The sequence below is a fragment of the Puma concolor genome, chromosome B3 (genome assembly GCF_028749965.1).
Source record: "Puma concolor isolate L17-30 chromosome B3, mPumCon1.1.hap2, whole genome shotgun sequence".
Classification (NCBI taxonomy): domain Eukaryota; kingdom Metazoa; phylum Chordata; class Mammalia; order Carnivora; family Felidae; genus Puma; species Puma concolor.
In genome coordinates, this window is record NC_141672.1 from 26,194,311 (window position 1) to 26,216,287 (window position 21,977).

The 21,977-nt window shown below is 39.7% G+C and overlaps 1 protein-coding gene and 1 pseudogene across 3 annotated transcripts in view; both read left to right on the forward strand.

Moving 5' to 3' along the window:
- Positions 1 to 21,977, forward strand: part of SPTLC2 (serine palmitoyltransferase long chain base subunit 2) — a 110,960-nt gene that overhangs the window by 62,054 nt on the left and 26,929 nt on the right. The gene's annotated exons all lie outside the window — the stretch shown is intronic.
- Positions 14,759 to 21,497, forward strand: LOC147579809 (ubiquitin carboxyl-terminal hydrolase isozyme L5 pseudogene; annotated as a pseudogene). Its single transcript, XR_015252140.1, has 2 exons — positions 14,759 to 18,525; positions 18,747 to 21,497. The product of XR_015252140.1 is annotated as a ubiquitin carboxyl-terminal hydrolase isozyme L5 pseudogene (transcript).

Below are 21,977 nucleotides of genomic sequence, written 5' to 3' on the forward strand. Positions count from 1 at the left end.
ATTTTTGGTAATACAAGGATGAACTGTCATAGAATAATGCTGTTATAGAAAGACAGAAACTTTTCCAAAAATGAACGTTCAGTTATGGCAGTATTACTGGGTAGTAACTTGAAAAGCTTGTTGGTCAGGTGCTGGAGCTAGACCAGTAGTGTGGAGATTTCACTGTATAATGTATTGAAGTTCCCTAACCGTTGGCTGTAATGTTTCTGTATGTATGTCACCTCCCCTGTTAAGATCCTTGTCTTGTTCCTCCTTCGCACCTTAAATAGTGCCTGTATCAGGAACTTAGAGTCAATAATTGTTTGACTTGATTATTCTCATAATTGTTACCTATATCTTCCCAAAGTAGAATATAAACTCCACAAAATCATGGAGTTTTGGCCATCTTGTTCATTTTATTCTTTCTGTTTAGAACTGTGTTTGGCACATAGTAGGCATGCAGTAAATACTTGGGGGATGATTAAATGAATACTTTGGTGCCTTGAAGAGAGGCATTATTAAGAGTTAATGACCTACGATTCAGTCCCTTATATTCTTTGTGCTCTTAAATGCTGAGGACTTGATAAAGCTATGCACCTAAGAGGAAAAGATCATTCATTCACTCATATAGGATTATTCCTGAATTGAAGCCTCATGTATGTATACTGACCAATGTTCCTAGAATTATAGGATTTAGGAAGAAACGTACGAGAGACTTAAGATTAATAATTTGGTTTTTAAAATATAAATGTATCTTTGATTTGGTGTTGTTACTGATTTTCCCTTAGTGGGATAAATCCTCAAACTTTGATGATACAGGTGATTTGACCTTTGCTGTCCCTAACCAGGTCCACTTGTAACGTAGCAACCATTTGTAAGCTGGCTTTCTGAGCCTGAGAAACATTTGCTCCATTCTCACTGGCAGGTGTTGTATCTCATCAGTGATAAAGAAATGGAGCCTAAGAATTGTTGGAGAAATGTTATGAATCAGATTAGGATAGAGACACTGAACCTAGTTTCATATAAATAGGATTTATAGGTAACTATAAAACAGATAAGACTTGGATTATAATATAAATGCTTGTTTGTCATTAAATACTCTAGTTGAGCTTTAGGGTTGTCTCTGAACATCATTCTAAGCAAAGATATGACCTGCATCAGAATGTGGGACTTATGGCACTCGTTGTTTTCACAGGAGCTACTGTTCTCTCTCCAGTTATGTGCTTAGTATGATTTTTCTCCCTGCCCCTCCCCAAAGCCAGAGTTAGTGGATCTGAAATAGTTGTTTCATAATGATAACATGGGGGTGCCTGTGTGGCTCAGTTGGTTAAGCTTCCGACTCTTGATTTGGGCTCAGGTCATGATCTCATGGTGGTTTGTGAGATCGAGCCCTGTGTTGGGCTCTTCATTGACAGCATGGCGCCTGCTTGGGATTCTCTCTCCCTCTCTCTCTGCCCCTTCCCTGCTCACGAGCATGCTCACTCTCTCTCTCAAAATAAATAAACTTAAAAAAAAAAGATGATAATATGATGAGCTATGAAATAGTGAACAACTCTTCTTCATTTAAGATGAAATTGGGTGTCTGGGTGGCTCAGTCGGTTAAGCGTCCGACTTTGGCTCAGGTCATGATCTTGCTGTTCGTGAGTTCAAGCCCCACATTGGGCTCTGTGCTGACAGCTCAGAACCTGGAGCCTGCTTCAGATTCTGTGTCTCCCTCTCTCCCTGCCCTTCCCCTGTTCATGCTCTGTCTCTCTCACAAATAAACATTAAAAACAATTAAAAAAAGATGAAATCAAAACTAAAATGTGACTTGAATTGTTGGGTGTTAAAAAAAGAAATCACTTAGTTTTGACACTTGGAAGACTTTCTTTTGTTTCACACAAGTGTGGTGAAATAATCATAATACTATTGCTCTTAATTAATTTCTAGTTTATAGGATCAGTTACAGGTAAAGCATGGAAAGTTTAGCAGTGGTTATAAACCAAATGTGATAAAAAAAACCTCGGCATTGTAAACAGTAGCAGACGGAAGACAGGAGGTGTCGAAAGGGGTAAAGGAAGGTGAGGGACATGAAGGTGTATCAGCTTCTGTTATGTACTTGGTGGAGAGTCAGTAGATACTATTTTAAGTTAATAAAGTATTTTAAAGTAAAGGAATCATCTTCATATTTATGACGGTGCTAGCCACTAGAATTAAAAACAGTCATACAACAAAACTGGGCGGTGATTAGTAGCAGAAGCACGGCTGTCTTGGCACGCCGCCGCCGCCGCCGCCACCACCACCACCACCACCACCACCACCACCACCACCACCACCACCACCACCACCACCCTGCAGCGCTGCTGGAACCGAAGCAGGGGTGTGAGCGTGTTAATCAGCATTGTGGTGCTAGCTGCCAACAAGCTGGATGGAGAACCCGGCCCCGCTTCCTGGGATGGGAAGGGAGGTGGCTGGTTGGAGGTGGGCAGGGGGCACTTCTGTACTTTGTATTTAATATTCGGTACTACTAGACTTTTATCCTATGTGTATGTCACTTTTGTGAGTACAACTTTTTTGTTATTAGATGCCAGACTACATGGATAACCTACATGGAAATAAATCCTGCCTAAAATATGAAAGTAAGGCTTAAACGTACACAGATATTACATGGTTGATTGTTAAGAAATGTTCTCATCTTTTTTGTGGGAAGATGTATTGCTCTGTGGTGATAAGAGTGTGGAGCCTTCAGAGAAGCCGCAATGGCGCAGAGGAGGTTGAGATCCACCCACTCCCCTACTTTGTAAGCCCTCCTCTCCCTCCCTCCCTCCCTCCTTCCCTTTCTCCCCCTTTCTCCTTCCAGTTCCTCTCCTTTTCCCAAAGAAGAGAGGGTCATGTGACTGGATTGATGAGGAGCTGTTGAACCGAAGCCAGAGAAGAGTGGGTGGGAAGTGTGCGGGGAGGAGGGGGGCTCGTGCTTTGAGTGGACACACGGAGTTAGAACAGGCCGGCTAGAAAAACTGACAGCTAGGAAATTCTGACAGATTCCGCCAGACATTTGAAATTCTAACTTTTACTTAGCACACCTCCAATAATGGAAATTTAGCTGTAAGATCTATTCATGAGTCCAGGCAAAACATGACTGACCAAAAGCAACTAAAATTGTGCTTTTTCATTTTCCAGAGCTGTGCTTGGCTGTATTTTATTTCTGGCTAGAGATGTAGTTAATAACATGCGTAGCACCCAGCTTAGTGTCTGGCATCTAGTAGTAGCCTTTTGATAAATTTGCTGAATGAATGAATGCACACATCCATAACTATTAGAAAATGAGTGGGTTCTTAAAGTGTATTGCTTAAGTAGATGAATGTTAAACGGAATGGCCAAATCATGGAACAAATTAAATAGATAGGTACATTTTACTAGGTAAATTTAAAAACGATGACAAGTAATTTTCCAGAAAACTGCACTTTTTGTACTTCTTAGTTTTGAAAGAACTGAGCCTATTTAGGCGGTTATTGTATAGGAGAAAAAAGGAATACCTTGGGCAGATTGAGGTTTAATTAAAATTAGTTTGGGCTCATTTGAATTAATTCCTGTAATAGACTTGTTAATGAGGTGTTAAATGATCATCTTGAGAATCCCAGGAACTGTCAAAAGTTAATTTAGGGAGAACTGAGAAACTTAAAAAAATAATTTAAAAAAGCATTCCAGGAGTCCCATGCTGAGGAGGCTGAACTTTTAAAGAAAACAGAATCTTGGGGCACCGGGGTGGCTCAGTCAGTTAAGCATCTGACTTCGGGCTCAGGTCATGATCTCACAGTTCATGAGTTTGAGCCCCACATTGGGCTCTGTGCTGACAGCTCAGAACCTGGAGCCTGTTTTGGATTCTGTGTCTCCCTCTTTCTCTGCCCCTCTCCCACTCTTTGTCTCTCAAAAGTGAATACATGTTAAAAAAATATTTTAAAAGAAAAGAAAAGAAAACCGTCTTTTTGGGAGGAGAGGTAGGCATAAGGAGAATCTCCTGCTTTTCTGCAGGAGGCTGCAGCTTTTCCATCCATTTGTTACGTTACGTGGACAGGCTAAGCCTGGGCACCCTTCTGTAAGTGCTGAGCTTTCTGCGTGCAGGACTGTTTTTGGATTCCGCTTTTTTCGTTGTCATTATTTATCTGCTTTTACCTAAGTGTTTAATTCAATATTAGAAATTCATGTAAATAAAAATCAAGTTTTCTAATAAACAGTTTTCTTCTTAGTATAGCTTAGCAGTATATCTGACATCGCGAGTCAAACCAGATTACCTACTTTCTTATAACTGACTTCCTTGAATACCGTTAAAAAAGATACTGGCTTCGACATTTATAAAACATTTATCCAGCATCTACTGTGTATCCTGTGGTAGGTTTCAAACATGATACTTGCCTTTGAAAAATCTTACTGTCTAGTGCTAGGGATAGGATTCCAGAAAAGACCTGGTCTCAGAGCCACAGGTAAATTCTTCCTTTTTTCAGCTTCCTCTTTTCTCAGGTTCCTCCTTCTGCCTCCTCCCCCAAAAGCTCCTTCCTCACCATCATCCCCCCAAAATCTTTAAAATTTTTTTTTTTCCAACATTTATTTATTTTTCGGACAGAGAGAGAGACAGAGCATGAACGGGGGAGGGGCAGAGAGAGAGGGAGACACAGAATCGGAAACAGGCTCCAGGCTCTGAGCCATCAGCCCAGAGCCTGACGCGGGGCTCGAACTCACGGACCACGAGATCGTGACCTGGCTGAAGTCGGACGCCCAACCGACTGCGCCACCCAGGCGCCCCCCCCAAAATCTTAAACTTCCTTGAAGCTAGTTAATTATTTGAGGCAAACTCAGATTTTATTAATCTTATGTTCCTTTCATTTTTCTAAATGGATTTTTCCCTTTTTTTTTAATGTTTATTTTTAGAGTGTACTTAAGCAGGCGGAGGAGAGAGAGAGGGAGGGATGGGGAGAAACAGAGAGAGAGAGAGAGAGAGAGGGAGAGATTGAGAATCCCAAGTGGGTTTCGCACTGTCCACGCAGTGCCCACCGCAGGCTCACAAACTGTGAGATCGTGACCTGAGCCGAAATCAAGAGTCAAGACCCTTAACTGACAGAGCCACCCAGGTGGCCCATCTCAGTGGATTTTTTTCTATAGAAGCTTTCACTCTAGTAAATTACCAGCAATTAAAGAAAAAGAAAGATTTTCCTTTTGTAAATTAACTTCATCATTATGTAGCCTAAAGGGCTTTTTAACCAATAGCTTAAGCCTTCTAAAATCGGCAAGCGATATGACCACTTCAGGGGTGCCTGGGGCTCAGTTGGTTAAACATCCAACTTCGGCTCAAGTTATGATCTCACAGTTTGTGGGTTCAAGCCCCACGTTGGGCTCTGTGCTGACAGCTCAGAGCCTGGAGCCTGCTTTGGATTCTGTCCTTCTCTCTCTGCCACTCCCCTGCTTGTGCTCTCTTTCTTTCAAAAATAAACATTTAAAAAAAAAGTTAAAAAAAATCAGCAAGCAATATGACCGCTTCATAAGTGGAGAAATTTCAGCCCACAAATGATGCAAGTTTTCTCAATATCTTGTCTCTAAATTGAAAGAACGTGGCTTTCTTGAACTCCGTTTCTTCTGAAGTTGCATTAATGGTATTTAACATTTTATTAAAATAGACCTTTATAACCTCATTCTAATTTCCTGATTTCTGGTATGCTAGTATTCCAAAAAACAGCTAAATTTATTTGTGAGTGATTAGCCCTGCAAATGAAAGTCCTTTGGGGTATTTACCTACCTATTTCCTCTCCATGGATCAATAACCCCTTAAGCCTCCTTCTCTGTTTTAGGAATCTGTTCGGAATACTCCAGAGCTCTGTTGCACAGTCTGTTTCTTCTTCCACTCCCATCTCTTTCTTCCACATCCAAATGCTAATAAAAGTGTCTCACCACAAGAGTGGTCTCTCCCTTTGTGTCTTGCTTCAGAGTTTGTTTGAAACTAGCTATTAAGATGCCCACAGGCAGCAGGCTGGGAGCTAACCTTTGAACAAATGTAGACTTGTTCAGTTCGTAGAATATGGTTCTTAATGCAAAACATAAATAAGGAGTTGGAGGTTCCCATGGGACAGGAAAGGAGACTGCACTGGATGTTCCTCCTTTGGGAGATGTAGTAAGATGATATAAGGAAGCTAATTCTTAATTAAAGCACTGTGAGTCAGTACAGGGTCATTTTGTTTTTTAAGATGAAAGTGGGTGAATTACCTTAGTTTTATTACATAATCAAATTTATTTTAGGGGCGCCTGGATGGCTCAGTCAGTTAAGCGTCTGACTTTGGCTCAGGTCATGATCTTGCGGTTTGTGAGTTCGAGCCCCGTGTTGGGCTCTGTGCTGACGGCTCAGAGTCTGGAGCCTGCTTCAGATTCTGTGTCTCCCTTTCTCTCTGCCCCTCCCCTGCTCATGCTCTGTCTCTGTCTGTCAAATATAAATAATAAAACATTAAAAAAATTAAAAACAAGTTTATTTTGAAGATTTTTTCCCCACAGTTTGATTTATTCAGTTACTGTTTAGCTGAGCCTTATGACCATTCCTTAAGCCTGTTCTTATCATTTCTAATTTGTGAACCTTTATAACCCAGGCTCTGTTTTGTTTGTTGGAGAAGAACTTTCTAAACCTTAGCATGATTAGAATTGCTTCCCCCCTGCCCCCAGAATTATTTCTGAGGACTTTGTCTAGGAGACTTGATCCTAGTTTTTCACCAATTTTGCTACATATTTAAAAAAAAGGAGAGGGTGTATGGACTCTGTTCTCAATTAAGAACCAGATACCCTTCTGAAGCCTTGCCACATTTGAGAGCTTTTTGAAGAGGAATTGATTTAAGGAAACAAACAAAAAGTCACCTATGGTTTTTCTAATTATCTAAATATTTTAATCTGCCTGCCGTCTGCTCCGGTGGTGAAGTAAGGTTCAGAAGGACCTCATTAAGATACACTGTTGTAAGCCTCTGTTCTCAAGCTTTGTCCATGGACCCTGGGCATCAAAGGCACTTTTAGTGAAGTGGTTCTTAACTTGCTCACACAAAGGAAGGCTTTAAAGTTAGTAATAATGCTGATGTCAGGGTCCCTTGCAGACCCTGTGAGTATCTGGGGGTAAGACCCCTGCAGGGTGTTATTTAAAAGCACCTCGAAGTTGAGCACCAGTGTTGTAGAGCTTGTTAGAAATGAGGATTCTAGTCCATTCTACCAGCCCACTGAGTCTTGGTGGACAAGGCCCTAGAATGTGCATTAAAAAAAAAAATTTTTTTTAATGTTTATTTATTTTTGAGAGAGAGACAGAGTGTGAGCGGGCAGAGAGAGGCAGAGAGGGAGGGGGCAGAGAGAGAGGGAGGGCAGAGAGAGAGGGAGACACAGAATCTGAAGCAGGCTCCAGGCTCCCAGCTGTCAGCACAGAGCCCAACGTGGGGCTCAAACCCACAAATTGTGAGATCATGACCTGAGCCGAAGTCAGATGTTTAACCGACTGAGCCACCCAGGTGTCCCTAGAATGTTTATTTTAAAGAAAACCTCAGTTGGGGCGCCTGGGTGGCGCAGTCGGTTAAGCGTCCGACTTCAGCCAGGTCACGATCTCGCGGTCCGTGAGTTCGAGCCCCGCGTCGGGCTCTGGGCTGATGGCTCAGAGCCTGGAGCCTGTTTCCGATTCTGTGTCTCCCTCTCTCTCTGCCCCTCCCCCGTTCATGCTCTGTCTCTCTCTGTCCCAAAAATAAATAAACGTTGAAAAAAAAAATAAAATAAAGAAAACCTCAGTTAATAATGCAAACTAGTTTTTAAGGAATTTAAGGGTTATTTTTTTTTCTTTTTCTTCTCCCTTCCTCCCTTCCTCCTTCTTTCTTTCTTTCTTTCTTTCTTTCTTTCTTTCTTTCTCTCTCTCTCTCTCTCTCTCTCTCTCTCTCTCTCTCTTCTTTCTTCTGCTTATTTACTTCAAAGAGAACCAAGAGCTACTCTACTGGTAGGTGTCTGGAAGGCATGATATATGACCTCTTTCTTTTGAAAGAAAAATAAAGGGACATGTTGGCTTGTGGAACAGGAGTTTGGTGGTAAAACTGAGTTGCCAATTTTAATTGTTTTTGGAACTCTGGATGCCTTGATGCTTTCTTCTAAAGAGCTGATGATCCTTCCTGAATGAATCATTGACACAGGTGGAGAAGTCAAAAACCAACTAGGAAAGGAGAAAGAGAAGTAAGAATTCAGAGACCCGTGATCATGCTTCTTAACTCTGGTTGGAATTACTTTTGTTTCGCTCTTTTTTTTTAATGGCCTATTAATTCAGAATCAAATTTTTCTAGTACATAACCTACGAATGGCTTTCCCTGCTATAAACTTTAAAAAGTTCAATACTAATTAGCTTGTGAAACTTATTATTGCTTGTCTTCCACCCCTGGTAACTATTAATTTAATTCCAAGCCTAGCCTTACCAGCAAGTGTCTTATTTCCTGGCCCTCCTCATCTGAGGGTGGATGCTTGAGGGCAATACATCCCTTTAGTTCTGCCTAAATGTATTCCAGCCCCAAAGCATAGTCTTTGGACAAATTAAGACTTTCTGTCCTGACCGTGAGCTGGCACCCTTTAAACTCAGTTCCTTAATTTTTCGAAAGCACTTGGCCTCCTTTCTTCCTTTTGTTTAGGGCCCTCTGTTTCTGGCTGTGCAATAGCAACCATGCTTTTGAACTCTTGATTGCATTGAATCAACAACTTTAAGCGTTGGCCCCTGCAGCCTGGTGCACATCCTGTGGCAGTCCTCAGGAAATCCTAATTTTTGGCATTGAAACTAATTAAGAGATTAAACTACGGTTAGGGAGTGATAAGCAGTACTTGAGAGAGTAATTTACTGTGCAGTGCTTGGTGTTAGCAGAAGCTGCTCTAGTTGCGGATGAGAGAAAGAGCAACAATAATGTGGGAGAGTAGACTCAGATAACTCGGCTGCATTCTTGTAGGGAGACAAAACGCCAAAGTCCACTTTGGAACAGTAGTGTCCCTAGGGGAGGAAGAGGCAGGCTGTCTGCTTTGATGTTCATTAGTTTGACAGTTGCCCAAACTGAGCGCTTTGTTTGTTGCCAGTCTGGCAAAATAGAGGGGCTGCTTCTAGGAGATGGTGAAACTAGTTCCTACTCCTTTTGCTTCAGTGTTAAAGTTACTGAACTCTTGCTTTCTGGAAGTGCCTTATAAATATCTCTTTTATAAGACTGTTCGCTGGAGCACAAAAATAGCTTGTTAAGAGTGGGTTGGAGGTACATTTATTGTCCTATTCCTTATGTCTCTTATAAGGACCTTCAAACAGAAAGATTTTCTAGGGCAATTTAGCTGGTACTTAAGGGGAACATGGTATTCAAATCAGTCTGCCCTGCCGTTTAGCTAATATATCTTTTATTTTTGTCTTAAGTAATATTTCCGGATAAGATACTTTATCCTTCTTTCTCTGAAATCGTGAAAAACCTGAACTCATACATTCAAATTCCAACATAGTGTGGTTTTGCTAATGTTTTTTCTTTACATCCCATGGTCTCCTCTCTCTCTCACTCCTGTTTCCTGCTCTAGTCCTGTTTGGTACTTAAAGATATTTTTAGGTATAGTGATCTTAATTTCATTTACAGATTGAAATTTTCAGGTGTTCATGCAGAAGTTAAAGAACAAAGGATGACCTCATAGGTCAGTTGATTTGTGTGTTTAGGCATTCTTTTGTCCCTCCTTTCCAGTAAACCATGAGATCCTACTCCCCTGGTATATCCCGACTGGGTGCTTGTGACACATGTACAGTTTATTGATCTAGAAAGTTCTCTGATGAGTGGAAAGTGTTGTCTGCTGCCTTCTCCACCCACTTTAGAGCTGTCCATAGAAGGTGACCATTGGTAATTAAGAAAGATGAGTGAGGAGAGACTGCTGCTTCTTTAGGAAAGAAACTGGATGACTTTGTTAAGAATTCATCCCTGTTCTGCCCAGCCCCTACGTTAAGGTATCATCTACGTGTGAAATAATAAAAATAATAATATGGAGTGGAAGTTCCTTTGTAGTGTAACCTTGTTAATTCTCGGTATATTTCTGTTGGCAGGGAAATCAGCTTTGGTACTTAAGCACTCATAAGATTCTTAAGATAAACAAAAGTTTAAGAAATTTCAACAAGTACCAAGGGTTTGCCACTACTGACAGAAAGGCTTTCTGTTTTCCATTAATGGATCTTCACCTTTTCTGAACTTACCATTCAGTTTTAATTCGTTAGCATACCCTGATTCTTGGAGGAATGTGCAGAGAGTATGGCTGCAAGATTTTTTGCTCTAAGATGCTTGCTACTGTATGTGATTTTGAGTAATGTGTACCATTCAATGATTCCTAAAAAACACCCCATTAATGATAGGATGTTGTCTTCCCTAGAGACCTAGAGTGCTGTTTTTTGCCCATTGATAGAGAGCAAAGGAAGTACCTGGCTATTTTTATATTTGGTATGGGAAGGGGGGTTCTTCTCTCTCATAATCAAAACTATTTAGATGAAGTACAGTAATTATATGGGTTAGTACTCTTTCCAATTCTGTGCTTGTTCTTCAGATAGTGGTCGCAGTGGGGATGGTGACCATTTGGGGAGAGAAGTAGAAAGAAGATGGTAGAAAATGACTGGCTTTAACAGCAGTTGGAGATTATTTTTAACATCTAAGTAAGAGTGTGGCCATTATTCAAGAAAATGTTCTATTAAGTATCATCTTAGTCCCATTGGGCTTGGGATAAGTTGGTTAGATGAATAAATGGCCATTTCTTGGAGAGGATCTGAAGCTTTCTGAGGCATCAAAGCTGCAATCATCATCATAAAGCATTTGCTGGACTTTTCCTGTGCAGTGTTTTTATAGAGAGGAAGAGGGAGAGTGGGCAAGAGAGGTATTATAAGAAATTGGCTCACATAGTTGTGGAGGCTGACAAGTCTGCAGATCTGCATTTGGCAAGCTGGAGGCCCAGAAGAGCTGATGTAGTTCTAGTCCAAATGCCGTTAGTCTTGAGACCCAGGAAGAGCTGATGCTTCAATTCAAGTCTGAAGGCAGAAAAAACCTGATTTGCCAGCACGACAGGCAGGCAGGAGAAATTCCTTCTTATTCAGGAAGGCCCATTTATTCTTGTGAGGCCTTCAACCAACTGGATGAGGCCCACCCACATTAAGGAGGACAGCCTTTACTCAGTTATTCAAATGTTAATCTCATCCAAAATACCCTCACAAGCACACCCAAATTATGTCTGACCAAACATCAATTAGCCATCACAGCTTTCTTCTCTGTTGATTAGCACTCTCTCTCTTTTTTAAAAATGTTTATTTATTGAGAGAGAGAGAGAAAAAATGTGTGTGTGTGCAAGTGCACAAGCTGGGGGCGGGGGGAGACAGAGTGAGGGGGAGAGAGAATCCCAAGCAGGCTCCACATTGTCAGCAAGAGCCCAACAGGGGCTCGGACTCACGAACCGTGAGATCAAGACCTGAACTGAAATCAAGAGTCAGATGCTTAACTGACTCACCCACCCAGCACCCCAGCCCTCTTGTTTTTGAACACTAAAATTTGCCTGCAAAGTTTTCCAGGTTCACTAGAAGTAAATACGTGAATAAACTCTGTTCTAGGCCTGTCACTTTTGTCTCCCTCTGCAGTGGGCTTGGCAGTGAAGAACCGGCTTTGGGTTCTAAACTCTGGTTCTCTTCAAATGTAAACAGTTTTTATAATATTGTTTGTTAACTTTATATTTTAGTTTATTCATTGATTTTTAGTTGGTTTCATTAATAATGTTCAAACTCTGGGAAATTTGCTGTAAAGTAACATCAGTAACATGATGAGTATATGCAGCTCAGGGATCAGTCTGTTAAGGATCCAAAATACAGGATTTTTAATACCAATTTAAATGTATCCATCTATTCATTCTTTATTTTGTTTATAAAACTAATAACATGCTTATTTTCAAACCCAAATATTACAGAAAGTAAACAGTCCCTATGATCTTATGTCTTGGGATAACTCATGTCAGTTGTTTGGCATATAGTCTGCAGATTACTGATTTTACATGCCCTTCTATACAAATAGTAATTTTTATCACGGTTACTCCTTTTTAGCAATGGCGTGTAAATAAAACCACTTGATTAGAAAGAGTTTGACTGGTAGTCATGGGAAGGAAGAAAATGAGAATATTTATTGCTTTTTTAACCGTTGCTGGGGACAGTTTTGTTCTAGGATTATTACACTTTACTCCGTAATTTTGGCAAGAACAAAAAACAGATGAGTTCTGCTGGGATACCTCCTCTACCGTCTGTGTTTAATAGTACTTAAGTATTACAGAAGAGAAAGAAATCACATTGTGAGAGGGCTGTCAGCTTGTGAATTCTCCATAAATGGGGGCATTAACGCCTAAGCAAGTGCTAATATCCAAGTCGGCTTGAAGGTCAGAATCTTGTCCTTATGGTAAGCGGAATTGTCTGTATTGTTTCAGCATTTCTTGTGCATACACCTTCATCTGAGAGAGCACCCCACATAAGGCTAATGTATTACAATGTTAATTCTCTCTGAAGTGTTAAAAAAAATGAAACAAAATAAGCCATGTTACTGTCAGTTGTTAATAAGAGTTGGTGAGAGGTGAGTCTAGCCAATTGCTCTCCTCACCTTAGACCAGTGAGAATTGCCCTGGCAGAACACAGATACTCTTGTGCAGGAAGCTCTTTCTCTGTCTTGACTTGAGCATGTTGGTGTCTTCTTTTGCTGTTGTTATTTTGTATTTTTTTTTTTTTTTTTTTTTAGTTTTTTAAAATGTGCATCCAAATTAGTTAGCATATAGTGCAACAGTGATTTCAGGAGTAGATTCCTTAGTGCCCCTTACCCATTTAGCCCATCCCCCCTCCCACAACCCTCTAGTAACCCTCAGTTTGTTCTCCATATTTATGAGGCTCTTCTGTGTTGTCCCCCTCCCTGTTTTTATATTATTTTTGTTTCCCTTCCCTTATGTTCATCTGTTTTTGTCTCTTAAAGTCCTCATATGAGTAAAGTCATATGATTTTTATCTTTCTCTGACAAATTTCACTTAGCATAATACCCTCCAGTTCCATCCACATAGTTGCAAATGGCAAGATTTCATTCTTTTTGATCACTGAGTAATATTCCATTGTATGTATTTACCACATCTTCTTTATCCATTCATCCATCGATGGACATTTGGGCTCTTTCCATACTTTGGCTATTGTTGATAGTGCTGCTATAAACATGGGGGTGCATGTGTCCCTTTGAAACAGCACACCTGTATCCCTTGGATAAATGCCTAGTAGTGCGATTGCTGGGTCATAGGGTAGTTCTATTTTTAGTTTTTTGAGGAACCTCCATACTGTTTTCCAGAGTGGCCGCACCAGCTTGCATTCCCAGTGTATTTTGTATTCTGACAAACAGTTTTGACCTGTGTGTCATGACCGACAAATGTGTGCAAGTGATAGAGCTATCATGCAAATGAGGAATGGATTATGCCAGGTGTTCAAATGCACGTTTCATGGCTTCTGGATGTTTCTTCAAGGAAATGGTTGAGGACTCAGCCAGTAATGATCGGCAAAAAAAAGAAAAAAAATAGGATTAGTTAGTTAAGGCCTTTGATACTGTAAAGCATCACAGATGTCCCTGCAGCCTGCGAGTATTGACCAGTAATAGTGAGGATAGTAGAGGAAACAGTGGAGTTACCCGAAGCCTGCCATAATTACAGAGGATGCCAAGAAGCGGCTTCCTCTGTTCCTGTCTGAAAGTGCATCTCTGTAGGATTATGCTCAAACACATTTCCTTACAGATCCCACACCTCTCCTAAACGGGGTTATGTGTATGTCCAGATAATGCAGTCTGTGTACCTAGAATCTTTGCATTTCTAAGCTGAAAACAGTAAATTGAAATGAAAATAGGCCATGATAAGACTTTGCTTGGGAAAAGTTTTTTTGATCGATGCATGTGCTGCTTTCAGTTGAACTGGTTTGTTCTTCTGTATAGTTTAAACGATTGCGGGAGCACCTGGGTGGCTCAGTAGGTTGAGTGTCCAACTCTTGATTTCGGCTCAGGTCATGATCCAGGATCATGAGATCCATGCCCAGCGCGGAGCCTTCTTATGAGTTTCTCTTTCCCTCTCCCTCTGAGCCTTCCCAGCTTATGCACACCTGTGCATCTTCTCTCTCTCTCCCCCCCTCTCCCCCTCTCTCTCAAAAATAATTAAAATAAAAAAATAAAATGATTGCAAACAGACCTTCTTCGTATAGTTAATTTTTGCATGTTCTTGGATTTTGCATGTTTCATATATTTTTGGTTTTGCAAACACATTATCTATGGCACATTTGTTCTCATAATCCACCTCTGCAACTAAATGTATCATTTCCCCTAACTATGTGTTAGTTCCCTTCTCAGTGGAACTGCCATATGTGGACTTAGGCCAGAATTAAATGTTAGCAATTAAGGAAGTCTGCTTTTAAGGTAACAAAATATATTTCAAATTCAAATGGAGACTTTTTTGGTTATCTGAGCACCCTTGCTGCTGTACCTCACCCCTCTCCCATCTGCACAGTTAATTGAGAATATGTTGTTAAATTTATTTTAGTAGCAGATAAGAACTGTATCTTGTTACATTTTTATATTTTTTAGTCTTTTTAAGGCATATTATTCCTTTTATTGATATCATCCAGATGTTTGTTTAAAACATCCAGAGGGAGCTGCTTACTATCTCCTCTATTTGGTTTTGGCTTTTTAAAAATTTTGTGTTATGTTATGTTATGTTATGTTATGTTATGTTATGTTATGTTATGTTATTTTTTTAGTTTAAGCCACAGTAAGACCTCATTCACTCAGCAGTCAGTTTTTGACTACTGTGTGCCAGCTATGGAAAATGACATAGTATCTTCAAAAACTTCTTAATGCAAAACATTCAGGTTTTTGAATTCTCAAAATAAGCAACATTTTCCTAGTATTTCTTAATACCTCCTAACCCCTTGTGTGTTTTATTTTATTAATTTTTATTCTCTCGTTTTTGGTGTCTTATTAGGCTTTAGAGTTAGAAGAGTCAGTTGGCTTTTTCTCTTTTTGCTCAAGATATTTAATATCTCCTTATTAAGACAAAATATATATAGTCATCTATTCTGGCTTTTTTCTGATTGGAAGAAAGAATAATGCCTCAACACATTGTTATAGGTAAAATAATAAATTCTTATATAATTAATGAATTTTTAAGTACCAAATGTGAGGCATTTTATTAAGCACTTTACATGTATTATTTCACTTCATCCTTCAAACAGCCTTACAAAGTAGGTGAAATCATCATTATCAATTCCATTTTGCAGATGAGGAAACAAGCTCAGAGAGATTAAGTGACCTAGCCAAAACCTTACAGCTGGTAGATGATGGAGCCAGAATACAAACCCAGATAGCCTGACTTCAGAAGGGTATGTGCCACCAAAGAACCAAACTAAAGCTCATGAGTAAAATTTAGGAAGACAGTAGAATTACTAGTTCCTTTCTTTCTCAGACCTGCTTTTACTGCTTTGATGTATTACTTAAAAATGGTTGTCTGATGGTTTCAGGTTTTAAAATGTCCTCAGTGGGGGCACCTGGGTGGGTCAGTCAGTGAAGCATCTGACTCTTGATCTCCTCTGCGTCTTGATCTCAGGGTAATGAGGTCAAGTCCCTTGTTGGGGACTTTTAAGCCTGCTTAAAAATAAAATAAAATAAAATGTCCTTAGTGCAAGCATGTCTGTATGCCTCTTCTGAATTAGGTGGAAGAATCAGTTTAGCCCAGATAGGGACCAGGTCCCATCCCTGTTAAGGTGAGGAGTGGTTTTCAGAAAATAAGGGTGTCTGCTTGCCATCTTGAATACTCCCAACTGCAAAGGTAATTTGCTTCATCTGGATGGTAATTAATGGATAATGTGATGGCAGAGATTGTCTAAATTGGTGAGTAAGGGAACACTGGCTAAAACTAGCTTTGAAAAGTTGATAGTATAGTATGATGGTATGATAGTTGCGTATTTATAAGTTGTAAACCTTTATATGTTATGTGTTTATATGTTAGTAATGTCAGCTGTGTCCTATGTTATGTGTTAAGAGTATACTAAATTAAAAAGTGGGGAACTAGAAACAGTGAGGGAAAGCAAGAGGGTACTTTATTTCATCTTTAAAAGCTAAGGCTAAGCTAAAGCCAGATCATGTCATGTTGTGGAAGATGTAAATGGCATAATTTTAAGGGAAAAATACACAGGTGGCAGAGAATAATAAAGTGGACATGTATTCTGTTTACTATGTACTGAGCACTGCTCAAAATTTTTAAATTCTCAGAATATGTATTAGACATGATTTTCCTTCTTTTAGAAAATGAGACAGCCGAGAAGTTAAGTTGCTTACCCAAGGTCACAGAATTAACTAACTGGAAGAGCCAGAATTTGAACTTGGGTGTCCAGTGTGAGGATGCTTTTTGTGTATGAGCTATTTCATATTTCATTATTATTTGTATTTGTGTGTGTGTGTGTGTGTGTGTGTGTAATTGAATTAGGTAATTCTGTGGAATTCAAATTAGTTTGGACACATAAAAAAGGTTTCCATTTTCTCAATATTTCAACTTGAATGTTTGTATATTCTTGGTGGGGAGGTGCTGGGGGAGAAAACCTTATTTGCCCTCAGAGTTTGCAGTTTGTTTTGAGGACAGGAGGCCACACATCAAAGGTGTAAGAACAGAAACAGGGACTTATAAAAAGAGCAAATTAATGACATACAAAGTAGAGGCATGTCTTAAAGGGTACCAGGAATTTTTCCACGACCTAATTTTTTACTTCTATCCTTTGTCTTTCATAAGGCTATTGGTTCCTTTGAGGTTTTTCAAAAACTTAGAACTACATAAACATGGGTAAAAATAACAAAAACAAAATGAAAATGAGAAAACAAATTGCTTATATTTACTGATTTGTATGATTTTCACCTACTGGAAAAAAATTGTCCACAGGAATTTTTGTTAGTAGAGCTGTGTGTTTACCACCAAGCTAACAATGAGGAAAGATGTGTGGGCTTTGTTCAGAAGTTATCCCCCTAAGTCTCTTGTTTATGTAGAAAAAAGCGACTTTGGGATAAATTATTCCTCAACAAACGAACAAAAATTATTGCTTACACCTGACATATAGGCTGGAAGATTAGGGTGAAGTGGGAATGATTGACTGTGATACATGCCAGTTTCTTTTGGGGAGCAGTGAAAATGTTCTATAATTAATTACTGGTTACACAGTTGGTTACACAGTTCTATAGTTACACTAAAAAACTTGGAATTGAACACTTTAAATGGGAATGTGAATTATATCTCATTTAAAAAAATGACCTCAGGGCGCCTGGGTGGCTCAGTTGGTTAAGCAACTGATTTTAGCTCAAGTCATGATCACGAGCAGTTCATGAGTTTGAGCCCCGCATCAGGCTGTGTGCTGACAGCTCAGAGCCTGGAGCCTGCTTCAGATTCTGTGTCTCCCTCTCTCTATGCCTCTCCGCCACTTGCACTCTGTCTCTGTTTCTTAAAAAGGAATAAATGTTAAAAAAAAAACAACAAAAAACAAAAACCACTTGACCTCTAGTGAGTGAACATGGTGGTAAAATATACATAACATAAAAGGTAACATTTTAACTAATTTTAGGTGTACAATTCACTGGCATTAAATACATTATAGAATGTTGTGTAACAATTACCACTGTCCATTTCCAGAATCCTCTCATCATTCCAAACAGTAATTAACTTTTAATATGCCAATCCGAGTTTGGAAGCAGTAGTCTTGACCTACTTAATTTTAAACCTTTAGACTTTAAAAATACTTGCTTCCCCCATATTGAGTTTTGTTTCTCTAAAATTTTTAGCCTTTTCCATTTGTTTCCCCCTCAAACATGCTTTTTCTTTCATGTTCCTTCAGATAACGGCAAGTTGTCCAAATAAGAAACCCCTATTATATTTTCTCTGCTTCTTTATCCCATGTATTTAATCACCAGAGCCTTTAGATTGTGCCTCCTTAATATCTTTGAATCTGTCCACCACTCTATTGCCACTGTTATTTACTTAGACTTCTGTCTACTTTCACTTGGATTTAATAGTCCTAGAAGGATCAGTTGAGCAAAAATAATTTCCAAGAATTAAGATAAATAAACATGCTTATAATAAGGAATAGGAGACATCCATGCAGAGAGTTCAAGTGAAACGTGGTAAGTCTGATGCCTTTCCTGAGTACTCTAGTCCACATTGGTTCTTGCTATCCAAGATTCATTCATTCATCAAATATTTATTTTGTATCTTCTGTGTGCTTTAACAGTTTGTAACACTCTGTCCACCTTCAAAATACATGTCCTATCCACTTTTCATACCCATTGCTGTCACCCTAGTACAAGCCATCATCGCCTACGCCCCCTGTCTGCTTCTCTCTTCACCTGTTTAAATGCAGCACTTAGGTAACCTTGTTGAAACAGGAGATCTTATCAATCTTCTGTTTGAGAACCCTTGTGGGGCTTCTCCCACCTCTCAAAGTCAAAATCAGAGTCTTTCTTCAACGTTTATTTATTTTTGGGACAGAGAGAGACAGAGCATGAACGGGCGAGGGGCAGAGAGAGAGGGAGACACAGAATCGGAAACAGGCTCCAGGCTCTGAGCCATCAGCCCAGAGCCCGACGCGGGGCTCGAACTCACGGACCGCGAGATCGTGACCTGGCTGAAGTCGGACGCTTAACCGACTGCGCCACCCAGGCGCCCCAAAATCAGAGTCTTTCTTACAGTGAAGACCTGTGAGTCCCCTGTGGATTGGCCCTCTATAGATCGCCTGTATCACACGCTCCCTTTACTGGCTCAGTTCCAACCTTGCTGGTTCACTCCACCCTAGGAAATGCCACATGTGCTTTTGCTTCTGGGCCTTGGTGCTTTATGGAGATAGTGCTTGCTCATCCAGGTCATTTCTCAGACATCACTTGAGTGAGACATTTACCTTTTTTGTTGTCCATTTCCCACATTGGATGAACTTTGCTTCTTTTATTCCATGCAGTGTATCCAGGGCCTAGATGTCTGACAGACACACTAGACAGGTACTCAGCGTGTATTTATTTAATGTCTGCTTGCCTAGCACATAGTACGTTCTTCCTTTTCTGTGTAGCCTTCCTGGTGAGATTTTTGTCTTTCGTGTAGTGACTATGATGCTACTTTTGTATCTCCTCTATTTCTAGCAAATATATGCTGAAATAAATGACATCTTTATTATTTATTTTTATGTGCTAGATTTGTTTTTCTTCACAGTTTTGTGTCTTAAAAGTAGATGAGGCTTCAAAAATGTTAGTAGCCCCCCAAATCAACTTCTTTAATGTTTGCTTTTAAGTTTCTGTAAGAAATTCTGAAGCAGGCTGTCGGCGGAAGTAGGAGGAGTGACCTGGGTTGATGAACTCCGCAGCAGGGTTGCTGAGATCAACGAGCTCAGTGGCCAGTGGCAGCTGGTACCGGGTGGGATGAGGGGTGGGCAGAGCCTAGGTGGCAGCAGGGGTAGTGTGTGGCCTAGGCCATGACAGCCAATGCTGGGGAATGGTGCTTCATGGAAAACGACCCTGGTCTCTTCACTGAGCTCATTAAAGGATTTGGTTGCTGAGGAGCCCAAGTAGAAGAAATACGGAGTTTAGAGCCTAAGAATTTTGAAAAGTTAAAGCCAGTTCATGGGCTATTTTTGTTTGTTTGTTTGTTTTTCAAGTGGCAGCCAGGAAAAGAATCAGCACCCTCTGTATCTTTAGTTCAGGACTCCAGACTTGACATGATATTTTTTGCCAAGCAGATAATTAATAATGTTTGTGCTAGTCAAGCCACAGTAAGTGTGTTATTGAATTGTACCCATCAAGGTCTCCATTTAGAAGAGACATTGTCGGAGTTTAAAGAACGTTCGCAAAGCTTTGATGCAGCTATGAAAGATTTGCATTGAGCAATCCAGGTGTGATTCGACAAGTCCACAATAGCTTGTCCAGACAGCAGATGTTTGCATTTGATGCAAAGACATCAGCAAAAGAAGAAGATGCTTTTCACTCTGTCAGTTATGTTCCTGTGGACAGAAGATTGTATGAATTAGATGGATTAAGAGAAGGACCGACTGGTTTAGATGCATGAGATCAAGATGACAGCACAATGAAGCAGTCATAGAAAAACGGATACAAAAGCACAGTGAAATTTGATTTAACTTGATGGCCATTGTGTCTGACAGAAAAATGAGACATGAACAGATAGCAGTTACAAGACAACTTGCTGAGGAACTCTTGGATGCAGATCAGGATAATAATATGTTAAGTGCTGTTCAGTCAGAGGTTGCCAAAACTCAGATGCTTATTGAAGAAATAGTACAGAAACTAAAAAGATAAGAGATCAAAAATATCAGAGGGTAGCATAATTATCTGCCTTTCATTATGGAATTTTTAAAGATTTTAGCAGAACACTTAGCAGTTAATGCCACTAGTAGAAAAGGCAAAAGAAAAACAATGCAAAGAAAGCACTGGAAACAATGAAGAAGACGCTTTGGGATGTGTACGCATTTCTGCTTCTGCACTTATTTTCATGGAAACCATTAAGTATAAAGAGCTTTGAACAACATCCTAGTTGACTCACCTTGATAGCATGTCTATAGTTTGGCAGTAGTACCAATCTGTCTTTAACGCATGGATTCTTTCTCTGCTTGCAGCATACAGTATGCATGTAGTGCACAGTAAATAAAGGTCATTTGGGGCACCTGTGGCTCAGTCAGTTAAGCGGCCAACTTCGGCTCAGGTCACAATCTCACAGTCCGTGGGTTCCAGCCCCGCGTCAGGCTCTGTGCTGACAGCTCAGAGCCTGGAGCCTGCTTATGATTCTGTGTCTCACTCTCTCTCTGCCCCTCCCCTGCTCATGCTCTGTCTCTGTCTCAAAAAATAAATAAAACATTAAAAAAATTTTTTAAAAATAATAAAGGTCATTTAAGAGTGCTTGCCCACATTCCATTATTCGACATTGGATCTGAGAACTTCTGTTGGTTCTCTGGATGTATACTATCCTAATGAACCTAGAAATCACACAAATGATCATCTGTTCCTGTAGTTGTTATTTATAATTAATCTCTTAATCTTTTAGCTCACTTGCATGCTTAAAATTTATAAATGTCAGATCTTGATTAAACTGGATCTCTTGTTTCTCATCATTAATGAAAACAAAATCAGTATTTGTCTTTGATATCTAAACGTTTTGAGGATTTTGACACTGAATGCAGATTATTTGAAAAAGACAAAAATATGATTTCTAGTGATTTTTTTCATTGCTGCCAATAGAAAAAGTAATAAACATCGCAATTGTATTTTAGCAGACTTAAAAAAAAAAAAACAAAACCGAAATCCTGAAGCATATTCACAACTACTATATATGCACTGTTTCTTTCATTTGGTGACCTTAATATAAATTGGTCATTTTTCTCAAATCTGAGCACTTTTTAAAAAGTTTTTTTAATGTTTATTTGGGAGAGAGATTGAGAGAGAGAGAGAGAGAGAATATGACCAGGGGAGGAGCAGAAGAGAGGGAGACACAGAATCCAAAGCAGGCTCCAGGCTCTGAGCTGTCAGCACAGAGCCCAAGGAGGGGCTCAAACTCACGAACCGTGAGATCATGACCTAAGCCAAAGTCAGGCGCTTAATCGACTGAGCCACCCAGGTGCCCCATGAGCACTTTTGTTTTAATTGACTATATTGAATTTGATTAAGTGGTTCATCATTTACATGGAGTAAATAATTTGTATGAAACAAACTTACACATTCTTTTGAGACTTCTGTAAATGTACAAAAAAAAAATTTTTTTTTAAATAAGTAGCAGTTTTAATGGGGATTCAACATTCAGCTGTTTTCCTTTAGGCTCTTGAAAACCCCAGAGACTTAAGAATGTTTTTCATTACTGTTGATTATCAAATCTAAATGTTCACTTGCCAACCCACTTCCCCTTTCTTGGAAGAAGTAAAAGTTACTTTT